This window comes from Canis lupus, chromosome 18 (assembly GCF_011100685.1).
Source record: "Canis lupus familiaris isolate Mischka breed German Shepherd chromosome 18, alternate assembly UU_Cfam_GSD_1.0, whole genome shotgun sequence".
Lineage (NCBI taxonomy): Eukaryota > Metazoa > Chordata > Mammalia > Carnivora > Canidae > Canis > Canis lupus.
The window spans coordinates 29,313,778-29,337,577 of NC_049239.1; positions in this window are offsets into that span (position 1 = coordinate 29,313,778).

A 23,800-nucleotide genomic window follows, 5' to 3' on the forward strand; every position below is an offset into this window, starting at 1 on the left:
GGAAACTGTAGGGGACAATCTCTTTCTTTCCTTTTAACGCTTCTAGAGGCTGCTCACATTCCTTTGCTTGTGGCTAATTCCCTTTCATCTTTCAAGCCAGCAGCAGTATCTTTTTTTTCTGACCATTTTTTCCATAGTCACATCTTCCTGTGACCACATCCAGGAATGGTTCTCCGCTCTGTGATTAGACTGGGCCCACCCAGCTAATCCAGGGTAACCACTGCAGGATAACTCTTCTTACACGCAGCCCAGTACTGCACATCAGGCATGACCATCCCTCATTTCCACATGTGAAGTGCCAGTCACATACCCAAGCCATTGTAATGAATAATAATGAATATTCTAAAAATGACCTCCTTACTTTCATCCCACACTATGCTATCTTTAGATTTCTCAGAATACCAAGAACGTAGGGAGTCACATGTTGAAAGGAAGGACTTCTTTCAATTAAGATAAATGAAACAATGGAGCTTATCTTTATTTATATTTTTGTGGAGACATGCATCTATTATCTTTTAACACTTAAAATCTCTGAAAATAAGCAAATTTCCTATGCTGTAAGAATCTAAAACTTGACTATTACTTGCCATTCTATAAGCTATTGGAAAGGATGAAATCTAAAACAGCAGGTAGCTCCTGAGAATAAAGTCTTGGCCATTGGTGTGGATACGATGCACTACAACTGCAGATTAAATCCTTATAACAAATATAGGAAGAAATTTAACCATGTAATTCATTTTCGATATCCCCGAACACCATTTGTCACCCACTATCCCTTATCAGGTATAATATACTTTTATTGCTTCTCCAGTCATAAATGAGAACTGTTAGCAGGATGGTGGTGAGACATCCTTAGAAGATCCATTTCCACTGCAGTCACCATCCAGCGTTCGTCATCCAAGAGTGAGCTCAAAAGAATGAGGATAGAAAAAATAAGTTACTCTCGTCATCTAACCTGCAAAGAACCTGCTAAGCTATTTCTCTCCTTTGCTATTTTAATTTGCTTTGTATGTCTCTAGTACATGGTGCTTTGAATAATATTTGAACTTGTGGCAAAATAGCTGATTATATGAAGGTATAGGACCTTCTAGGTCGGTTATCACGGCTAAGACCAGAAGTTATCATAAGCAAAGTAGAGGGGCAGAATTGTTCAGTGAACTGAAGTGGATTCTTCAAATTACTTTGATTTATTTTCCGTGTGAGGAAAATGTGCATTGTAAACATGGGGTGGAAGGAACACTTTTTATCTTCCACCAACAACTGCCAGAGATTAAAAAAGAACCCAAAAAGTTTTACCTGCATTTTTTATTTGCATTATATGTTTTTAAAAATGTACACTGGTATTGTTAGTATCTATTTAATGATTTACAAATTGGAGCAAAATAAAGAGAGAAGTGATGGCAAATTAGATAATAAGAGTATCATTTCTATATATTATTTTGGTGCAGTACAAGGTTTCTGAACCTTAGCACTTTTGGACCAGATGAATGTTGGTTGTGGGGCTGTCCTGTTCATTGTAGGATGTTCGGTAGCTTTCTTGCCTTCTACCCACCAGATGTCACTAGCAACTTCTTCCACCACTGTGTTCATCAAGAACATGCCTAGACATTATAAAATGTTCTCTGGAGGTTATAATCTCACCCAGAATCGAAACCCACTGGGATAGAGTTTGATGGTTTTCTAGTATTTCTCTGTAACTTTCTCTATAATTTATCTCATTCTAACTTCACATGATGTATTTTAGAAATGAAAAAAACGTGAATCTTAGAGAAGTCAATTACCCATGGTAGCACATCGACTAGATGCTAGGACTAAATTTACAATCCATATATTTTTTCTTCAGTATGTTTTTTTTTTCCCCCCTCCCACTGACCAGGGCTTTTCAAACCTTATTGCATCAGACTCAGCTGGAGGGCCTAGCCCCAGAATATCTGAGTCACAAAGTCTGGATTACAATTTAATGATCTTTATTTCTAACTAGTTCTCAGGTGATGGTGGTGCTGCTTTGCCAGGGACTACACTTTGGGATTCATGAGGCCAGACTCTGCTGAAATGTAGCTTGCTTAATGTTCTACAGTGAGTATGTCCATACATTTCCCCAAAGTGTGGCCTTTTCCCTGACCATGAGTAATTTGTAGATTTAAATCTCTTCTAAGTATGTGAGGATTCTGACAAAAGGCAATGAATTTGTGACCATAGATGATAAGAATGACTGAAAGGTTTGGTCCAGAAATTAAATTCATGTATTATTAGGATGTCTCTCAGGAGATAACTTTTTCACAAAAATTAAAAGTTGAATTAGATCACTACTAATTCTTTAACAAATTGATGGTATAACTTTGCAAATTTTAATTACCTTAATATGACATGTTACCTTTTTTTTTTTTTTTTTTTTTTTTTTTTGTAGCCTGGGTGATCAGCTCCAACAGTCTATATCCCATTATTACTGTAATATTTTTAATGCACTTAAATTAAAATGAAAAGGTCAGTGACATTTCTTTGAATTGTCTTCATGGATATCTGGATAGCCATGTATTTATATAATATACTCTATCAGTAAACTTCAGGTGCTGCCAGCAGGATTTTAAGCCCTTGTGCTTTTCTTTATTCTCCAGTGGAGAAATTTAATTTCTCATTTCTTTGTGTTTGAGCATAATCTGCCTGATATTATTTCCCAATTTCTTCTTCAGTATTAAATGTCTTTAACTTCTGTTCTCACGTTCTTACTACTCTATTCATGAGTTCTTACTATCAAGTTCAAAACTTATTCGACTCTCATATTAATGTGTCAATCAAAAAAATGTCTAAAGCTTAATTACATAGTAATAAAGATCAGGAGATTTTTCTTCCTTTCCTCAGTTGACATAAATGAATGCGTAGTTTAGCTGGAGAAAATAGCTTCATCTTTTGGTAACATAAAAACATTATTCCCTCTTTGATCATTTCAGCAAGAGAACATTTTTGTCACCTGTATATAACAGTGGAAATGATTTTTATTGGTCATGTAAATCCTGTAAGCTTTTGTGAGTCACTTAGCTATAGCAAGAAGAGATCAAATCATTTAGATGAGAAATGAAGTAATGGCAACAAAAGGGATAGATTCTCATGGTTTTGTGTTTGCTTTTTCTGTGACTCATAGTCTGTGACTCTTTTTTTTTTTTTTTTTTTTTCCAGCAAAGACTCTATCTGAGCAAGGGGTCTCCGAGCAATGAGGTGATAGAAACTGCATGAAGATCATTGCTATAATTTTCCTTAAGATAAATGCAAATTGTTAGCTACTTATCTAAATCATCCTTTATCTCTCTAATGCAGGGACGGCTATAGTTAGCCACAATGCCTCTCAGTTTCAAAAAAGCATTACCTAGGAAAATGGAAGATTGCACAAGTGAGAAAATAGAAAATAATTATAAAATTCTCTATTGTGTTCTTTATAGTCATTGGAACTGTTCAGGAAAAAGCTTATCATATCAACAATGAGATAAATACAATGTAAGAGCTTTGGGGGACAGTACAAGGAGACTAACTACTCTGAATTAGAGCCCTTACTTTGCCATCTACAGGTTGCATGATGTGGAACAAGTTACTTGATTTCTCAGTCTTAATTTTCTCATCTGTAAAATGTGGATAAGAGTAGCACCTGTCATATAGCAATTGTGTTATACATGAGGAAGCTTTATAGTACCTGTAAGGAATGTAATATATTCTCAACAAACACACATTATTATTTCTTAGGCAAGAAATATATTCTCAAAATATACATTTTTATTGCTCAAAGAACAATCTTCGTCAAATTTGTTTTAGCCTGTTCTTCATTGTACAGGATTCATAATTCATCAGTGGTAAAAATAAATTAATTTGGATTCAGAGATGCATCACTCTTTCAGATAAATTATTTTTGTGCTAGGATTTAATTTATTTCAACAAGTTTTTCTCAAATGCATACTATGTGCTACCACAAAACTGTAAGGATCAAAAGAAAGAAAAGGCTTAGGCTATAATGACAAAATTGTTAAATGTGTTTAGGTTGAAAGAAATTCTCATCTGTAACATGGCAATCATGAAACTTGCTTTATCTATTTCATGGTCATATTGTGGACAGTAATATAAGGTTATTGCTCTATTAACTCATTCAAGATCATATTTGCAGTGATGAAATAATGGATACTAATGTACATAATCACATAAAGTAAAAAACCAAAAACTTAAATGTAAAATGACATTGTTGAAAATGTGTGAAAATAACCTCAGAAAACCCACTCAAAAATAATTATTTTATTTTTATATAATTTTTATTGTTTTTTATTGAAGTTCGATTTGCCAACATATAGTATAACACCTGGTGCTTATCCCACCAAGTGCCTTCCTCAGTGCCTGTCACTCAATCACCCCATCCCCCCCACCTCCCCTTCTACTACCCTTTGTTCGTTTCCCAGAGTTGGTCTCCCATGGTTTGTCTCCCTCTCTAATTTTTCCCACTTGCTTTTCCTCCATTCCCTTATAATCCCTTTTACTATTTCTTATATTCCACATATGAGTGAAACCATATGATAATTGTCCTTCTCTGATTGACTTACTTCACTCAGCATAAGACCCTCCAGGTCCATCCATGTCAAAGCAAATGGTGGGTATTTGTCCTTTCTGATAGCTGAGGAATATTCCATTGTATATATAGACCACATCTTCTTTATCCATTCATCTTTCGATGGACACTGAGGCTCCTTCCACAGTTTGGCTATTGTGGACATTGCTGCTATGAACCTTGGGGTGCAGGTGTTCCAGTGTTCACTACATCGGGATTTTTGGGGTAAATCCCCAGCAGTGCAATTGCTGGGTCGTAGGGCAGGTCTATTTTTAACTCTTTGAGGAACCTCCACACAGTTTTCCAGAGTGGCTGCACCAGTTCACATTCCCACCAACAGTGCAGGAGGGTTCCCCTTTCCCCACATCCTCTCCAACATTGGTTGCTTCCTGTCTTGTTAATTTTCCCCATTCTCACTGGTGTGAGGTGGTATCTCATTGTGGTTTTGATTTGTATTTCACTGATGGCAAGTAATGCAGAGCATTTTCTCATGTGCTTGTTGGCCATGTGTCTGTCTTCTTTGTTGAAATTTCTGTTCATGTCTTCTGCCCATTTCATGATTGGATTTTTTGGTTCTTGGGTGTTGAGTTTAATAAGTTCGTTATAGATCTTAGATACTAGCCCTTTATCTGATGTGTCATTTGCAAATATCTTCTCCCATTCTGTAGGTTGTCTTTCAGTTTTGTTGACTGTTTCTTTTGCTGCAGAAGCTTTTTATCCTGATGAAGTTCCAATAGTTCATTTTTGTTTTTTTTTTCCCCTTGCTTTCATAGATGTATCTTGCAAGAAGTTGCTGCGGCCAAATTCAAAAAGGGTGTTGCCTGTGTTCTCCTCTAGGATTTTGATGGATTGTTGTCTCACATTTAGATCTTTCATCCATTTTGAGTTTATCTTTGTATCTGGTGTAAGAGAGTGGTCTAGTTTCATTCTTCTGCATATGGATGTCCAATTTTCCCAACACCATTTATTGAATAGACTGTCTTTTTTTCCAGTGGATATTCTTTCTTGCTTTGTTGAATATTAGTTGACCATGGAGTTGAGGGCCCAATTCTGGGTTCTTTGTTCTGTTCCATTAATCAATGTGTCTGTTTATGTGCCAGTATCACACTGTCTTGATGATCATAGCTTTGTAATACAGCTTGAAAAGACTATACCCCAAGATTTCTAGAACTCATGCAGTGATTCGGCAATGTTGCAGGATACAAAATCAATGCCCAGAAATCAGTGGCATTTCTATACACTGACAATTAGACAGAAGAAAGAGAAATTAAGGAATCAATCCCATTTACAATTGGACCCAAAACCATAAGATACCTAGGAATAAACCTACCCAAAGAGGTAAAGGATCTATACCCTAAAAACTATAGAACACTTCTGAAAGAAATTGAGGAAGACACAGAGAGATGGAAAAACATTCCATGCTCATGGAGCGGAAGAATAATTATTGTGAAAATGTCTATGCTACCCAGGGCAATTTACACATTCAATGTAATCCCTATCAAAATACCATGGGCTTTCTTCACAGAGTTGAAACAAATAATATTAAGATTTGTGTGGGATCAGAAAAGACCCTGAATAGCCAGGAGAATATTGAAAAAAATATTTTTTTAAGTATATGACAGATAATATTTGGATACTGTTTCAAGGTTATCCAAGGTTGAGCATGACTTTAAATAAGGTGGCCTCTCAATAGCATCACCTTTAAATAAGGTAGCCTTTCAATAGACAAGCAGTGTTTTACATGTGTGCCATAAAGTATTTTGATGGCAGATACTATTGAAAATTAACAAGGAGTATTGGAAAGGAAGGATTTGGACAGTAAGGATCTGTCAATGAATCTGCACTATCACTCAGGCCTGATTTTATTAACCAAATATCAATATTCTACGATAGTCTCAAACTTAAGTGCTTTTATTGGCCACTGTTGTAGAGTTAGGAGATGTATAAGAATAATAAGAGAATAATAAAAATAGATATATATGAGATATATAAGAACAGAATTGAGAGAGAAAGGGGTAAATGTCCTCTCTAGAATTATTTAAAGTAAAATTATTCAACATCATGTGGACTAAACAAAATACTTCCAATGACCAAATTGGGCAAAAGATTATGGACACTGGAAGATGGTGGAATAAGAAGCACCAAGAATTTGTCTCCCAACCTAAAAAGTCCACTGGCAGAATCAGTCTGATGTAACTATTCTGGATCCTTGCGGTTTATCAAAGGCTTGCAACTTCCAGGGAAAGACTTGGATGGCAAATCGCACTTAATGTTGGTCGATTTCATCTCAGCAGACTAGCAGCCATTCATCCTCCACCAGCAGCCTTTTGGCAGGCAGATGTGCATGTGTTCCTGGAACAACCTGCACACAGTTTGCAGAAGCCAGGAAGAGCCAAAAAGACCCTATTCTCTAATCATAGAGGATCCGTGCTGTGGATGATGATTGCTACTTCCAATCTCTGAAGTACAGACAAAGAGATAGGTGACCACTGTTGTTACACACACACCCCCTTTGTTACTAGCCCCTTCTTCTCTAGCTGAAGAGATTGCCAGAAAATGTAAAGGTCCAGCCCCTTTGCTCCCTTCTTGTTTTTCCTTTTCCTCTTTTGGAAGCCAGACATTAAAGACTAGGACATTCAAAAACAACTGTATATTTGGAAGAAATTGGAAAGTGGCCAGGTATGCCAAGGGAAAGGCATAGAGTCATAAGAGAACAGAAGACCTTGGACTCACGCTTCAGACTGATCCTTAATGCAGAGAGAGCTCACAGAATTAAAACCACAAAAACAATAATGAAATCAATGACAACAACAACAAAAGAAAATGGGGGAAAGAAAGAATCTGATTTCCAGAGCTAGTTATTAGATCCAAGTGTCCAATATTGAACAACAACAACAAAAAATCCATAAGGCATAAAAAGAAACAGGAAAATACAATTCATTCAAAGGAGAAGGAAAACAAATCAGCAGAAACTCTGAAATCGACCTGCTGTCAGATATACCAGACAAAGATTTTTAAACAGTTATCTTAAAGATGCTTAAAGATGCAAAGAAAGTCAAGAAAATGATGAATGAACAAAATGAAAGCTCTAATAAGTAGATAGAGACTCTCAAATTATGGAACTGATAAGGACGATAACTGAAATAAAAGATACCTTACAATGATTCAAAGCAGATTTGAGCAAGCAGAAGTATCTCAGCAAAGTTTGGAAACTTTGGAAAATGGAAATTATCAAGTCTAAGAACAAAAGAAGAGTATTGAAGAAAAGTGAATAGAACCCAAGGGATCAGTGGGACAGTATCAAAGAGACCAACACATGCATTGTGAGAGTCCCAAAAGGAGAAGAGAGAGGAAAAGAGATAGAGGGAGCATTTGAAGACCTAATGGCTGAAAACTTTCCAAAATTTGAGAAAAACATGAATATAAACATTCAAGAAGTTGAACAAACTCCAAGTTAGTTGAAATCAAAGAGATCCAAACCAAGACACATTTTAATCAAACTTTTGACTACCAAAAACAGAGAATCTTAAAATCAGCCAATAGAGAAATGCTCCTCAACAGGATTATCAACAGATTTCTCATCAGAAACCCTGGAGGCTAGAAGACAGTAACCTAATATATTCAAAGTAAAAGAAAAAAGAAATGTTAGCCAAGAATCCTATGTCTAGGAAAACTTCCAGTTAAAAATGAGGGAGAAATTAAGATATTTTCAGGTAAACAAAAGCTGCATGAGTTTGTCACCTTTAGACCTGTCCTGTTGGGTGAAAGGAAACGATACTAGATAGCAACTGGAAGCAATAAAAAATGAAAAATCTCAATAAGGCTGAATACATGGACTATTATAAAATGTAATATTATTGCATCATCAGTTTGACTCCACTTTTTGTTTTCTACATGATTTAAGACTAATATATTTTTAAAATAATTATTAGTCTAAAACCCAGTGTTATTGTAACATTGGCTTGTAATGCTACATGTTTTTTTTGTTTGTTTTGTTTTTGCGTAATTTGAGTGTTTATGTTTTGGGGCACAGAAGGTATTAAGATGCAACTTTGTGACATTAACAAAAAGGGTTAGGAACAGAGCTATCAAGAAGCAGTTTTTGTATGTTACTGAGATAAAGGGGACATAAATTCAAATTAGAGTGTTATAACTTTAGAATGTTAAATGTAATTTCCATGGTAAACATAAAGAAAAGAGAGATAGGACAAAATTAAGATGAGAAAGGATTTTCACATTTTTCTTTGAAGAATCAACTAGACATAAAAGGAGACAGTTATATAGAAAATGAACAAAAAAAAACTACAAAGCATACATTACTACATTCTTTTATGTTAATTCCCACTTATCAGTAGTTACATTAAGTGTAAATGAGTTAAACTTACCTATCAAAAGGCAGAGATTGAAAGAATGGATAAAACACATGCTCCAACCATATGCTATCTACAGGAGAGTCATTTCAGATACAAAGACACAAAAACATTGAAATTGAAAATCTATAAAAAGCTACTCCATGCATATAATGACCAAAAGAGAGCAATGATTATTGTACTAATATTAGAGAAAATAACCTCTAAATTAAAAAAAAATTTACAAGAGACAAAAAATGGCATTATACATTAATAATTTTTTAATGTAGCAAAAATATGTAAAAATTATAAACACTTGTGTACCTAATTACAGGCCATAAAAATATATATAGCAAAGACCAACAACATTGAAGGGAGAAATAGACAATTCTGAAGTAATAATCGGAGACTTTAATATCCCATTCTCGATAATGCATAGGATAACCAAATAAAAGATAAGTAAGAAAATAGATATCTTAATGCAATAAATAAAAGAGATCTAACAGACCCTCACAGAGCACTCTACAGGAGTTAACACATTCTTCCTAAGTGCACATGGGACATTTTCCAGGATAAACCATATATTAGGCCACAAATTAAGTTTCAACAGATTTTAAAAGATAGCTATCATATAAAGTATCTTCTCCAATCACAATGAAATAAAATTAAAAACATAATAAACAAAACTAGAAAATTCACAAATTTATGAAAATTAAACAACAAACTCTTAATGAATAGATCAAATAATAAAACAAAAGATAAATTATAATATACATAGATACAAATAAAAACAAAAACAGAAAATACTAGAATTTAGGAATACAGTGAAAAAAATCTTAAGGGGTAAATTTGTAGTCCATAAATGCTTACATTAAAAAATAAGAAAGAACAGGGTGACTGGGTTAGGTTCCGATTCATGATTTGGGCTCAGGTCATGATCTCAGGGTAGCAAGACTCAGCTCTGCATCAGGCTTTGTGCTTAGTGCCATGTCTACTTTAAATTCTTTCCCTCACACACCCTCTGCCCCTCCGCTGTTCATTCTTGCTCTCAAATAAAGAAATACATTAAATCTTAAAAAAAAAAGAGAAAGACCTCAAATCCACAACCTAACTCTACAACTAAAAGAACTACAAAAGGAAGAACAAACTAGGCACAGGTAGCAGAAGAAAAGAAATAATAAAGATCAGAACACAAACAAAACAGTAGAAAAACAATAGAGAAAAATCAATGAAATCAAAAGTTGGTTCTTTAAAAAAAAAATCAATTGACAAACCTTTTGCTAGATATATTCAGAAGAGAAACTAAAAGTATTAAAATCAGAAATAAAGGTGGGAAAATTACTATTGATTCTACAGAAATAAAAATGATTATAAGAAAGTAGTATATATATTTTAAAAAGCATACAATTTAAAACCCATAACTTACATGGGATCTATAGGTTATAAAAAATCATAATGGATTTTGCTTTGAGTAAAATCTCAATTATGTTAATTTTATATGTTATAAAAGGTAAAAATGCAATTTCACTTTTTCTAATTTATTTCTTTACAAAGGAGTTAAAACAAGCCACAAGCAACTAAGGGAATGTCTTCTTCAAAGTAGGAAAATAATAAATACATGTGAAATTTTCTCTATAATTAAAAATTATAAATTAAAACAATGAAGGAGAGGGGCACCTGGGTGGCTCAGTGGTTGAGTGTCTGATCCCAGTGTCCTGGAATCGAGTCCCACATCCAGCTCCCCGCATGGAGCCTGCTTCTCCCTCTGCCTGTGTCTCTGCCTCTCTTTGTGTGGGTCTCATGAATAAATAAATAAAATCCTTAAAAAAAAAAAAAAAGAAATAGAGGTACAGAAATCTTTCAAGCTAGCAAACTTCATCTCATCAATTAGCCTTTTATTTTTCCTTAGTCATCATGCAAAAAATCAATAATCTAAATAAAACTATATGTATGTATCCATTTAGAACTGTCCCTTAATTTTGGATTTGAGTTTGTACATTTAGATGCAAATAAATGTATTGATCATTTCCTAAAAAACAAAACAGAACAACTTTGGTAGTTTGATATCTTGCCACAAACTCTGATAATTTACCAAAGTGTAAAATCCAGTGCACACTGTATTAGGAAAAAGGAGAAAACTCACATTTATTGAAGACTTACTGTATGCCTTGTATTTTACAAATATTTTTTTCATTTTATTTTTCCACTAACTTTGTGTCATAACCTCTAACAGATGACAAAACTAAGGCTTAAAATTTTGCAATGATTTGATTTAGGTTCCATACATAATAGAAAAGAATTGATACTCAAATCCAGTTGTATCTGGCTCCCAAACCCGTATTTTTTGGAGACACAGAGATTACAGACAGATGACCCAAAAACTCCTAGTACTGGAAAATTTGGAGGGCAGGGAAAGCCAAGACCCATGCTGGGGCTCCTATCTCGGCTTCCACCAAAGCATTTCATTGATTATTGGTTTATATACTAGACCTAGATGTTGTTTCAATAAAGAGTTTCATTGCTAAAATATGTTCAAAACCACTGTTTTAGAGCAAAACCATTTCATGATACAAATGTGTATTACTCCACCTTCTTTTTTTTCTTTAAAAGATTCAATTAGTAACCTTAAAAACCACCCCGAAATTATCTTGCTATGAAAAACTTTTCCTTAGGTTCTCCTGAGTCTTCATTGCTTCAGGCTAGGTGGTGATCAAAGGCCTTCCTCCCAGTTCACTTTGGGCACACATTCAAGATCGTGAATTTTGTGACTGCCATTTTAATAGCTTTTCACAAGGATTTCAATTCTTCACATCTATCTCATATTAAAAGTTCTTGTCTTTTAGAGGGGTGAATTGTAGGGAAAGGAGAGGACAAACTCATTATACTCTCCTAAAACTATAGGTCCATCCCGGTCATAGGAAACCTATTGTTTCTTTAGCCAGGCACAGGGAGGGGAACTGGTGCTGTTATTTCACTCGCACTGATTGATGCTGCTACCTTACTTGGACATAATTTATTATCTGTCATTTATTGGTTTATTCCCAAAAATGCTTTTATGTGCAAAATTCTTCAAAGTCGCCAGAGCAGTGGAGCCAACATTTAGATGCGCTTGTAAGTTCCCTGAGGTCAGAGACCTTGTCTGTTTCATTTTTGTGTGACCTTCCTTTCACCAGCACTATGCAAGACCAATACATTTCAAAAGGAAGACATTCATAAAATATTTAGGGAATGCAGAAATGAAAGTGTATAATGGAAGGATTAAACGAGAGTAGATTTATCTATGATTAAAACTAGTATTTTATTACTTTGCATGTGTATGATATTTGAGCAATGCCCTGTCCTCACCTAGTCCTCCTATAGGAGGATATAATCACACACACTCTTTCTACACAAAGATAAGGTTATATATGAGTCCATCTTTCCTACTGCTATTGCCTCCACATCTGAGAACATAGTAGGTTCTTTGCCATGTGGCTCACTGACTTGTATTTATTTCACTGTAAATTAATTAATTTTGGCAGTGAATTTCTGTACATATTTATGACTTAAGACACCAGGCAACTTCAGAGTGGGGGTGGAGAAAAGCACTTTAAAGTTTGGGACTCATAAAGGAATGTTTTTATGAGGACAATAATATCTCGGATGGGTTTTGTACAAATTTATTGCATTCTCCTCATGGAAGAGGTTAATGTAAGAGTTGTAAAAGATGCCCAAATGTAGGGCCATCACTCATTTGAGAAAAGAAGACTGAATGGATAAATAAATGGTCAATGATTTGTTTTATGCCTACAGTAGCTTAACCACAACTCTTTATAATATTTTCAGCACAAAGATATTTATGAACAGACATTAATATCTCAGCACATCCCTCGTGGCAATGCTGAAATACCTGTAAAATATTTTCAAGCTATATTTATTTGAAAGTAAAACAATGATCAGGTATCATTTGTGGCCAAATCTACTTGATCATGAAATAAAAGTGAATTTAAGGCCATACTACCAATTTTAATAGGTTGAGGAACCTATGTATTTAAAAATCAAAATAAAATACATACCTGTGTCATGCTATGACTACGTATTACTAGACAACTGATTGTCAGCTCTCAAATATGTTTTTAGCATAATTGATTGATTGATTTTTAAGAGAGGGAGTGGGGAGGGACAGAAGGAGAGGGAGAGGGCCAACCTGGAGTCTGATACAAGGCTACATGTCACAGCCCTGAGATCATGATCTGAAATCAAGAGTCTGACACTTAACAGACTGGGCCCTCCTCGTTCCCCCTTTTAGGATGATTTAGGAGTAAACCTTACAGCAGGGAGAGATTGTAATTTATATAATCTAAGAGTTTTATTGTTCTGTAGTGATATAAATTTCCCTAATACTATTTTGAACAATTTTGTCTTTTTTTTTGTCTTTTTTTTTTTTTTAATGCAGCTCTACGGGGACAAAATGATTTAACCCTATTTTCTTCCTTAAGCTCCCATGTCAGAAATTGCGTCGAAGCCAAAAGATGCTGCAAAGGAAACTGTGCTGTGGAAATTTCTTATATACTTTATGACTATATTATTGAACGCTATATAAACTTAAGCAATTCTACTTACCATCAAGACGTCTAGGAATGGAAAAATCAAATACAGTCATTGAAAAGTCAAAACATGTAGCCATTTCTCTTCCCTGAATTTGCTCATCTCTTTATTTTCCCTACCCTGTATATGTGGACAACAAAAGCAGCCTTCAGAGTTGAATTAGTTATTAGCCCTATGAAATAGCATAAAAATTCTAGAAAAATAAGTGAACTAATGTACACAGTGTTAACATGTTTATGACCTGTGCCAAAATATCGAGGGTTTTCCTAATGTCTTATTTGATGAGGAAGAGTTTTTTTTTTTAAAGATTATTTATTTATTTATTTATTTATTTATTTATTTATTTATTTATTTGAGAGATTGAGCAGGAGCAAGGGGAGGAACACAGAGAGAGGGAGAAGCAGACACCCTGCTGAGCGGAGAGCCCCATGTAGGGCTTGATCCCAAGGCCCCGAGAGCATGACCTGAGCTGAACGCAGATGCTTAACCCACTGAGCCACCTCGCTGCCCCAGTGAGGAAGATTTTGTTTTATCGCCATCAAAAGAATTATTTTCCTGCCATCGTTTTATGAGTCGGCCAACACAGTCCCTATTTAAAAAGATAATAAAAGAGAGGTGAGATCAATTTTTCCCCCCAAGAGAATGCAAATTGTAGATCTATGGTTTGAATTTAGGTTTCCTGACACTGTCTGATGCCTAGTACTCTAGACGGTGATTGACAAAGTGATGCAGCAATGCCTTGTGCTTGGCAACACATTTATTTCTGATATTTCTTAGCAGTATAGGATTATGCTACTACCATATGGACTGATAAGGAATCTAACGCAGTTGAGATTTTATGCTAGAAGCCATTACGAACTCAGGAGATCTGAAAGCAGTCAAGTTTGAAGTTGGATTCTGACATAAGCTGCGTTGTTCCTGTTTAATTATCTATCTCCTTTATAATCTAACTTATCTGAAGATAGAGATTTTGCCCCCTTTGTTAATAATTGTATCCTGAGATAAGCATAGAGTAGATACTCAGTAGGTATGTGTTGATCAATTTAATAAGCAAATGAACACTGGTTGCTCATGTGCAGGATTTCATCCAACAAAGTCATTCTAAAAGATGAGAAGAAAATCAAGGGAAAAAAACAGATTGTTCCCAAAAGGTCCCAGCTTAACTTTTTCCCCAGCATTATTTAATAAAAATTGTGTATATTTGGGTTATACAATGTAATGTTTTGATATATGTATATATTGTTAAATGATTACCACAATCAATTTGATTGACATACATATCACCTTGCATAGTTACTCTCCCACCTTCTTTTATTCTCTTTGTGGTCAAAATATTTGAGATCTACTCTCAGCAAAATTCAGGGACACAATACATTATCATTAATAATACCCACCATATTATACATTCGGTCTACAGAACTTGTTCATCTTATAACTGAAAGCTTATATCTTTGACCAATATAATATCCCCTTTTTCTCCAAATCCCATCTCATGGTAACCATTATTCTGCTCTTTGTTACCATCAGTTTGACTTCTTTTTGAGTCCAAATAAAGTGAGATCATTCTTTCTGTGTGTAGTTTATTTCACTTAGCCTAGTGTCCTCTAGATTAATCCATGTTGTTGCAAATGGCAGGATTTGCTTTGTTAAGGTTGAATAATAATTTTATACGTGTAATATTTCATCTGTCAATGGATAATTAGGTTGCTCCCATATCTTGGCTATTGTGTGAATATGGGGACATAGATATTTAAAATATTGATTTTATTTCCTTTGTATGTATATACTCAGAAATGGGATGCTAGGTCATATGGTAGCTCTATTTTAGATTTTTTAAAACAATTCCATACTGCTTTCCATAATGCCTGTACTAATTTATATTCCCATTAAGAGTGTACAAAGGTTACTTTTTGGTCTGCATCCTCACCAACACTTACTATCTTTTACTTTTTAATAATAGCCATAAGTACTGCTGTGAAGTGGTATCTCCATTGTGATTTTGATTTGCATTTCTTAGATGACTAGTGTCATTGAGAATCTTCTCATGTATCTATTGGCCATTTATAGTTCTTCCTTGCAAAAATATTTATTCAGGTCCTTATTTCATTTTAATTGGATTATTATGATTATTTTTGCTATTGAGTTGTAGGAGTTCTTAGAAAACTACAGTCATCAAAACAATATGATACAGAAATAAAAAGAGTCACATATGTCCATGAAACATAGTAGGAAGCCCAGAAGTAAATTCAAGCATATACAGTTAATCTTTGACAAAAGTGCCAAGAGTACACAATGGGTAAAGGATATTTATTCAATAAACAGTGTTGGGAAAACTGGATATCCACATGCAAAAGAAAGAAATTGGCCCTTATTTTATGCTATACACAAAACCAACTCAAAATATATTAAATGTGTAACCCAAAACTGTAAAACTCCTGGAAGAAAACACAGGGGAAAGTCTCCTTGACATTGGTTTTTGCAATGATTTCTTGGAATTGACATCAAAAGCACAGGCAATGAAAGTCAAAATAAACAAGTGGGACTACATCAGACTAAAAAGTTTCTGCACAGTAAAGGAAAGAGTCATCAAATTAAAAAGCCAAGCCTCTGGAATGGCAGAAAATATCTGTAAACTACATATCCTATAAGGAGTTAATATCTAGTTTGACTTCTTTAATTAGTTATTTTTATGATATTGGCAATGTCCTAAACATTCCAGTAAAATGAAACAACTCATCAATAGAACCCAGTGAACTGTTGGGCAAAATGAAACTGGTAAATATATGGGTAGATGCGTTTTGGCACAGAACATTGCAATATAGTTGTTCTGATCATTTGAGCATCGGGTTATTAATAAAGTTCTCCAAGCAATTATATTTTTCTCTTCCTGTGCATTTGTCCTAAAGTACAAATTATAATTTTATCCCTGGCATTAATATCCCACAGCTTGATTTACAAGATATTTTCCCTATTTCCACTAATACAGGTGACAAGTAATAAATAGGACCCATCAACAAATACATACTATTATTGTATCTCACTAAATGTGTATAATTCAGATTCTTTGACTATTAAATTTTGTGGACACATCAACAGATAATTAGAATTTAGAAGTCAATTCTTTGAATGGAGTTAGAATGGCCTAGATTTAATATTATGCGGCTCATCAATAGTGTCTTTTTTAATCTCCAAATTTTTACATTAAAATTTGAATTTCAAAACTTATATGAATCACAGTGTCAGCAAATCTGGTGAAATATTTCTCCAGGCTATATTTTTTAGGCTCACATAATTTCAGGTAGACTCAGATATTTGATGACGTTATATAATATTTTACCACAATTCTACTTTAAATTAGTGGGGAACAACTTGAAATCTCCCATATTTTAAAGTCATTTAGAATTTGGTTCCAGTTGTTCAGCCTTCAAAAATGTTAAATCTATAAAATAATATTAAAGACATTTCATCAACATTTCTCTGTAACTCATTTTACAAATTTATCTTAAAAGATGTGGTGTAGCTAAAGATATGGTTTGAGGCTTGGGACAGCTGAAGAATTTGGTTGGCCATTGAGGGATCCCTAAGGTAAGATTTGTGGATACTTTTTTCAAATACTTTGAGGACTCTGGTGGCTGCTTTATCAGAGAATTTCCTGGGAATTATAACCATGATATGTCTTAAAAAATCAAAGTAAATAAGCCTATTGCATCCTTAAAAAAATAAAATGTATATTCTGAGCATTATTTTGAAGATAGGCAACCAATTCAGTTTCTTTTTCTTTTTCTTTTTCTTTTCTTTTTTTTTTTTTTTTTTTGCAACTCAGTTTCTAAGCATGAGTTGTAGGTTTTCAACCCAAGACTATTTTACAAAGTTAGTTGCTGAACAAATTCAATGTGTACAATGGCTTAAACATAGAATTTTTTTTTTTTTTTTTTTTTGCTTGTGTAATGTCAAATATATGATCCTGGCAGACTGAATAGTCTCCTTCCAGGGGTGGTTCAAGATGCTGGTGTCTTTCTCTTGTGGTTTTACTTACTTCAACTTGTGGCTTCCATGGTTACTGTGTTTATTTTTGCTCAAGATGGTGGGAAGGCAAAAGAGCTTGGCATTCACATATGGAAGTTTTTAATGAACAGTGGTATAAGTGGTTAATACGACATCTCCCTATATTCCCTATACTCCCTGTCTTCCTATACTCCCACTGTTCATTAAAAACTTCTTGAATGCCTACTATATGTTCGGCCATCATTTATATGTTGAAGTGCTAAAAAGTCCAATTATCTCAGAATTTGACCTTTATGGAGGTCATTAAACCACTGTGAGGTCTTTCCCCGTTAGACTATTAGCAGTCTGAAGTCAGGAATGGATGTTCTCTTTGATTCCAAAGTCCCTGTCACATTGACTGACATGAAGTTGGCATTTAATAAATATATGTTGAATGAATAAGAGATTATGTCAGCAAGAAAAACCCTGGAGGAAATGTTAGGAACTGGTAAATAGATTGCTGATGAACTTCAGATGTATTTTTCCTGGATTATTCCAAGTTCTTTACTTCTTGCCACAGAAACTGGCCAGCTTATGTATTTTAATTAACTGTTAACTCCTCCTGGGATAGTCAGAGGCAAGCAGTTGCTTTAGTAAATACATCAATTTGGAGCATCTGGTTCTCTAAAGTTTAAGTCCCATATTCAAGTCCTGTAAATTGTTTAATGGAGAGACAGGCAGACCTTCCCGCGGCAATGGCAGGGGAGATTTGATCTCAAGAGTGCCTACTACTTTGAATTTGCATGGTCTCCTGGACAATAGCCTTTCACTGGACTTTCAATAATATGCCTCAAAACCAGTTGAACTGTCAGGAACTCCTCATCACTGTCTTACCTGTTCTCTTAGTTGTTCCCGTAGCATATGTCGTTGGTGCCTGTAGGGAGTTGAAACCCCTTATCAGAAGAGAAATCAGAATGTGAAGACTCCTGAGTCATTCAGAAGTATTTACTGTCCCAGAAAAGCCCAGAAGTCATCGAAGGTTAGAAACAAAGCTGATAGCGATAAAAGATTATCCTGCTTAGACAGGTGGAAGCAGCAAGGTCATAAAGAAAACGAAGGGTGAAAATGCTTTTATTTGAGATAAAATAATAGAGCAGAAAATGTGATAGAGAGGAAGGAAGGATTTTGTGTGTGTGTGTTTCCCGCCCCCCAAGACTGCAGTAGGGTTGTATGAGATATTAATGTCCCTCAAATGTACAAGATTGTTGAGTAGCTCTGGGAATTGGGAAGTCTGCAATTTACAACCTCTCTCCTCTGTTCTTATAAGCAATTTAACCAAGCTCCTGTTAGCAAGAGACACTTAAGGAACAGAAATCCTAGAGGAGATTTTTAAGCCCATAGTAAAGATAATACAATCCTCCTGCATAAAAACAAAGGATTATTAATGCTGTGCTGCTGGTGAAGTCTCATTTCACAACCGATGTAACTTTCTGTATTAAATCAGCCCCACCAGCCCTGGAATGGGCCAAGCTCAGGTGTCATTTATCACTAACCATTTTGGGTGCACCAACCATAAAGCCAGCCCTCAGTTTGACCCTTCCAATGACTCACCCCACTGTGTGTGCAGAGGTTTTTATCTGTAGACATGCTGATTTTTTTTCTGGATTCAAATTTATTTTCCTGACATGGTTCATGGCTCCTGTCTCCAGGTGCTTGTCCTCAGAAGGAAGAGCCTGCCTTTGCGGTACACCTCCCTTGGCAGATCATATCCCTATGGCAATCTGTAGCCCTCACTCCTTTCCATCTCTTAAATCTCAGTTTATGACCCATTTACCTGAATAATTCATAATCAATTGAGGTGCTAATTTTGCCATTTGCTGAATCACCCAGGATAAGTGAGGTGAGGAGGTGCTGTTTAATTGCAGAGCAATTGGTGATTGACAGATTTGGCTTTTTGTTTTTGGCTTCGCTTTGTTTTGTTTTATAGGTTACTTTGACAGACCTGAGGAAAACATATCCCCCTTCCTTTCCCAGATGAAAGCCTCTATTAAAACTGGCAGTGTTATTTTATACTCCTTTCTTTTCTTTTTTCTCTTTTTTCCTTTTAAAAATAAAAATCACCTTGTAGAAAGCAAATCCTTTGCTCACACCTAGAATAGATTGCTCATTAGAGTTTTTTCCAATCATTATGTTGCTCCTCTATTCTTGAGGTGTTATCAGTGGGGGATTACAGTCACACATTATATATGAGACTACGCCAGGGTGGCTGTAAACACCAACATTATTGAATTTATTCATTTCTCAACTCAGGTGTCTTGAGTGCCTACTATATGCTTGTAGGTACCTACTTGTGGGTGCTAAAAATACAAAATAAACAAAAAGGACAGCATTTTTTGCTCTCCTTATGCTTGTATTTTATACTCCTTGGATGCCACCATGGTAGTATGATATCACCAAACCACCACAGGCTTTGAAACCAGTTACCCTGAAGTTTCCCCAAATATTAGAAGGGTGATGTTACAATGTCAGGGAAGCACAATATAATGGTTTCTTCATAGCCCTTTGAACCAGACAAATCCAGTTTCTCTTTCTGGCTATGTGACGTCAGCCAAATTATTCAAGTTCTTTGAATCTCAGGTTTTCTCACTCGTATAAAGGTGAAATTAATCCCCCAACCCCTCCCAGACTATGATAGGGCCAAGATCATTAAGTATGAAGTCCATCATACCATATAGCTAAGTGTTTAAAAGATACGAAGTTAACATGCTATTAAATAAAATGTCTTCTTCATTCTTACCTTGATATTTTCATAATGACCTAAAAGCCAATCCAAAATTTTAAATTCTTGAATTCCTCAAACTTTTGAACATGGAGTGCTGGTGCCTGGTCTGCAAGTCTCCAACTCAGAGCTCATGCTTTCCTCTCTTCCCACTCCCAGGTTACTGGCTCACCATGAGCAACTCATCCAGTTCCATCTGCCAACCCCTGAACAGCTCTCATTGATCATGCCCAGGCCTAAGTGTCCATGTGCCAAGCTTATAATCTACCTGGAGGAAATGGACCTCAGAAACATGCACTTGCATACTCTGAAACTGGGCTTGGGAGGAGGGCAAAGGTTTCCATGATCCCAGGTAGCCAGAACATTAGCCATGTTAAAAGATAAACTGAAGCCTATTAAAAATGTTGACTTCATTTGGGCAAAAGTCAATTCAAAGAAGGCAATATCTCACCTAACAGATCAAAAGGAGCTCTGAGATGCTAAACAAGATGAAAATTTTCTATGCACAGAAGGGAGTGGGTAAAAGGTAGGTATACCATGAAAAAGTGGTTTAGTTATTGCAATTACTTTCCTTTCCTAAACACAGGGAAGATTTCTCAGGCAGATTATCCAGCTAATGCTGATGAAGTGATTCCTGATAGATTGGTTTAAGATTCCATTTCTGTGCACACTGAAAGTGTAATTAAGTCTCAGTTTGGTGATGCAGGGCTAAGCACAAGTGCCTCCATTTGGGGCCTTTTTTTTTTATTTTTGTTTTTTACATCCACCATTAGAGGTTGTCTCAGGGTTCCGGGAGGCAAATTCTTTTTGAGTCTATTGATTCCTTTCCTCGTAAGAGTAGAGTAGGAGTAGGGCCAAAGTGAGGCCCTGTTGAGGAAACTTAGTGGTTACTAAGGTGATAATATGTCTAAATGAAGTAACAAAAAGTTCTTATTTCTGTGCTGAAGTCATGGTAAATACTCTACCAAAGGGATCTAATTTATATCAATAGTAGAATAATAACATTTTGTCTACCTCATATTTATAGCTACCACCTCAGTGCTGGGTATTTAGAAAGATCTTAAAAGGTGTCTTTGCCATTTATTCTTTACGGGACCTCAAAAGGCGAGCTGATGCCAATTCAGAAGCATTGATGGGCTTAGACTCTTCAGAGTTCTCAAGGGGATCTCCTGCAGCTCTGGGACCATGCTGCACTGTGAATATATTTTGAAGGCAATTTCTCCTTTTGGTAATATATTTTTGAGAGGGACAGATAGTTTTCCACTGAGAACAAAGGAGAGGACATTGCTATATTTATAACAAACACTAAGCTACCATGAAATTGTTCATCTTTTAATTTTAATTTCATGCCCCCACAGAGGTGCACTCATAGGAAAACTAGTTTATTCCACTTATCAAAATGAGATGAATGGGTGAGATTTAACAGCAGCAGCTTGATGAATGAATGAACATATTTTTGTGACATTAACATAGTTAAAACTCACTATTTTTCCCCATGACCTCCCACATCTCCTGATAGCTTGTGCATATTAAGAGGCCTTTTTTAATCCTTAGAACAGCCACAAAGATAAATAAAATAACTACATTTGAAAATGACACAGCAAACTACTAATTTAACAAGTATATACAAAAAGAAAAAGAAAAATATAATTGTGAGACATATAGAAAATAAATAGCAAAATGATGTACATACAGTGAAAGATGAATGATTTTCCTCTAAAATCAGGACAAGGCAGAGAGGTCTGCTCTTTGTCATTATTTTTCAATATTGTGTTGCCAGTGTAATAAAGAAAAAAAAAATATTGGGAAGGAAGAAGCAAAACTGTCTTGAATCTCTGATATTGTGGTACTATATCTAGAAAAATCCCAACTACTCTGATATATTTTTTTTAAGATTTTATTTATTTATTCATGAGAGACATGGGGCGGGGGGGCGGTGCAGAAACATAGGCAGAGGGAGACGCAGGCTCCATACAGGGAGCTGGATATGGGACTTGATCCCAGGACTCCAGGGTCGTGCCCTGGGGCAAAGGCAGGCACCAAACCTCTGAGCCACCCAGGGTGCCCTACTCTGATATTTTAAATTCAATTAGTATCATAGATTCAATAAGTCTACTTGCATTCCAGATTACTAATTGGATGATCTATAGTCACTTCCAGAAAACACATGAATTTAATTTTCTTTGCTTCCCTTGACAATTCAAGCATCTGATACATTTTCAAGAAACTATAAGGAAAATGTCAGTTAACATGAAATTCTAAATTTTCACCAGTAGTTATTGACTCTACTCACCGATACATAAATATAACCTCATAAATCCTAGTGCATGGTAACTACATATTGAAAAGCTTTTCAGATGGTGTAAAAACCTACCACACTAACTCCATCTTTCAAAGTAGGCTCTTGCTAAGTTATTCATGGAGTAAATTTCTCTTAGAGTTACTGCATTTTCTTTCTCACTTTCTTATAAACATGAGTTCTTGATTAGTTATGTTTTGCCTAATGTTTGCCTTTTAATTTTCTTAACAGTGTCTGTTGAAGAGTAGTATTTCATTTGTTGTTGTTTGTTTTTAAGTCAGCTCTATGCCCAACACTGATCTCAAACTCATGACCCTGAAGATCAAGAGTCACATGTTCTACCAATTGAGTCAGCCAGGCACTTTCTAATACCAAAGTCTTTTCTTGTTAGTACCATTTTATCAGAGTGGCTGAATATTTTCAAGAATCTGTTAATTTTCTCTTCCCTGTATTTCCCAGATTATTTTGTTCTTTATTCCCATAGATTTATATTCTAAACTTTCTTTCCCTGGGTGTTCTGTTTCCCAGACCTGTCTGTCTTGTTCTAACAGCTGTTTTTTTCTTAATCACCTGCTCTTGTCCTCATCCCTCTTCCTCCTGCTTGCCTCATAGAGCCTTCCTATTCCACACTCTTGTACCCTCAGGCCATATTATACTTGGCATAAAGTAGGTCATTTTCATTTTGAGACTGCCATGCTACATTGATTCTCCAGCAGACAGTCTAAACTGCAGCCTGACAATCAGTAAGCTGCTATTTAACTCTAAAATGGGCTACTCCTCTTTACGACTATTACCCCTTCACTCTACACAGATGTATACATATAAATACGTATGTATATTCTATATATAACATTTAGTACGTATATACATTCTAGTGTATGTATATAAATATGTATATAAGTAGGCATGTGTAGTCTATTATATGTGTGTATATGTATGTCTATCTATATCAATATATGTGAGTCCTCTCATCTCTTGACTGTTCCCACACATCTTTGTTGTGTTAGCTTCTACTGATGTAGTGACAAATTACCACAAATGTAGCAACCTCAGATAATCCATTTATTATCTCATGTTTTCCATGGCTCAGAAGTGTTACCACAGCTATGTGGATCCTCCATTTTAGATCTCACAGGGTGAATCAAGGCGTTGGCAGCACTAAGATCCTCATCTCAGGGTCTGGATCCTCTTCCAATATTGATGGTTATTGGAAGATGTAATTT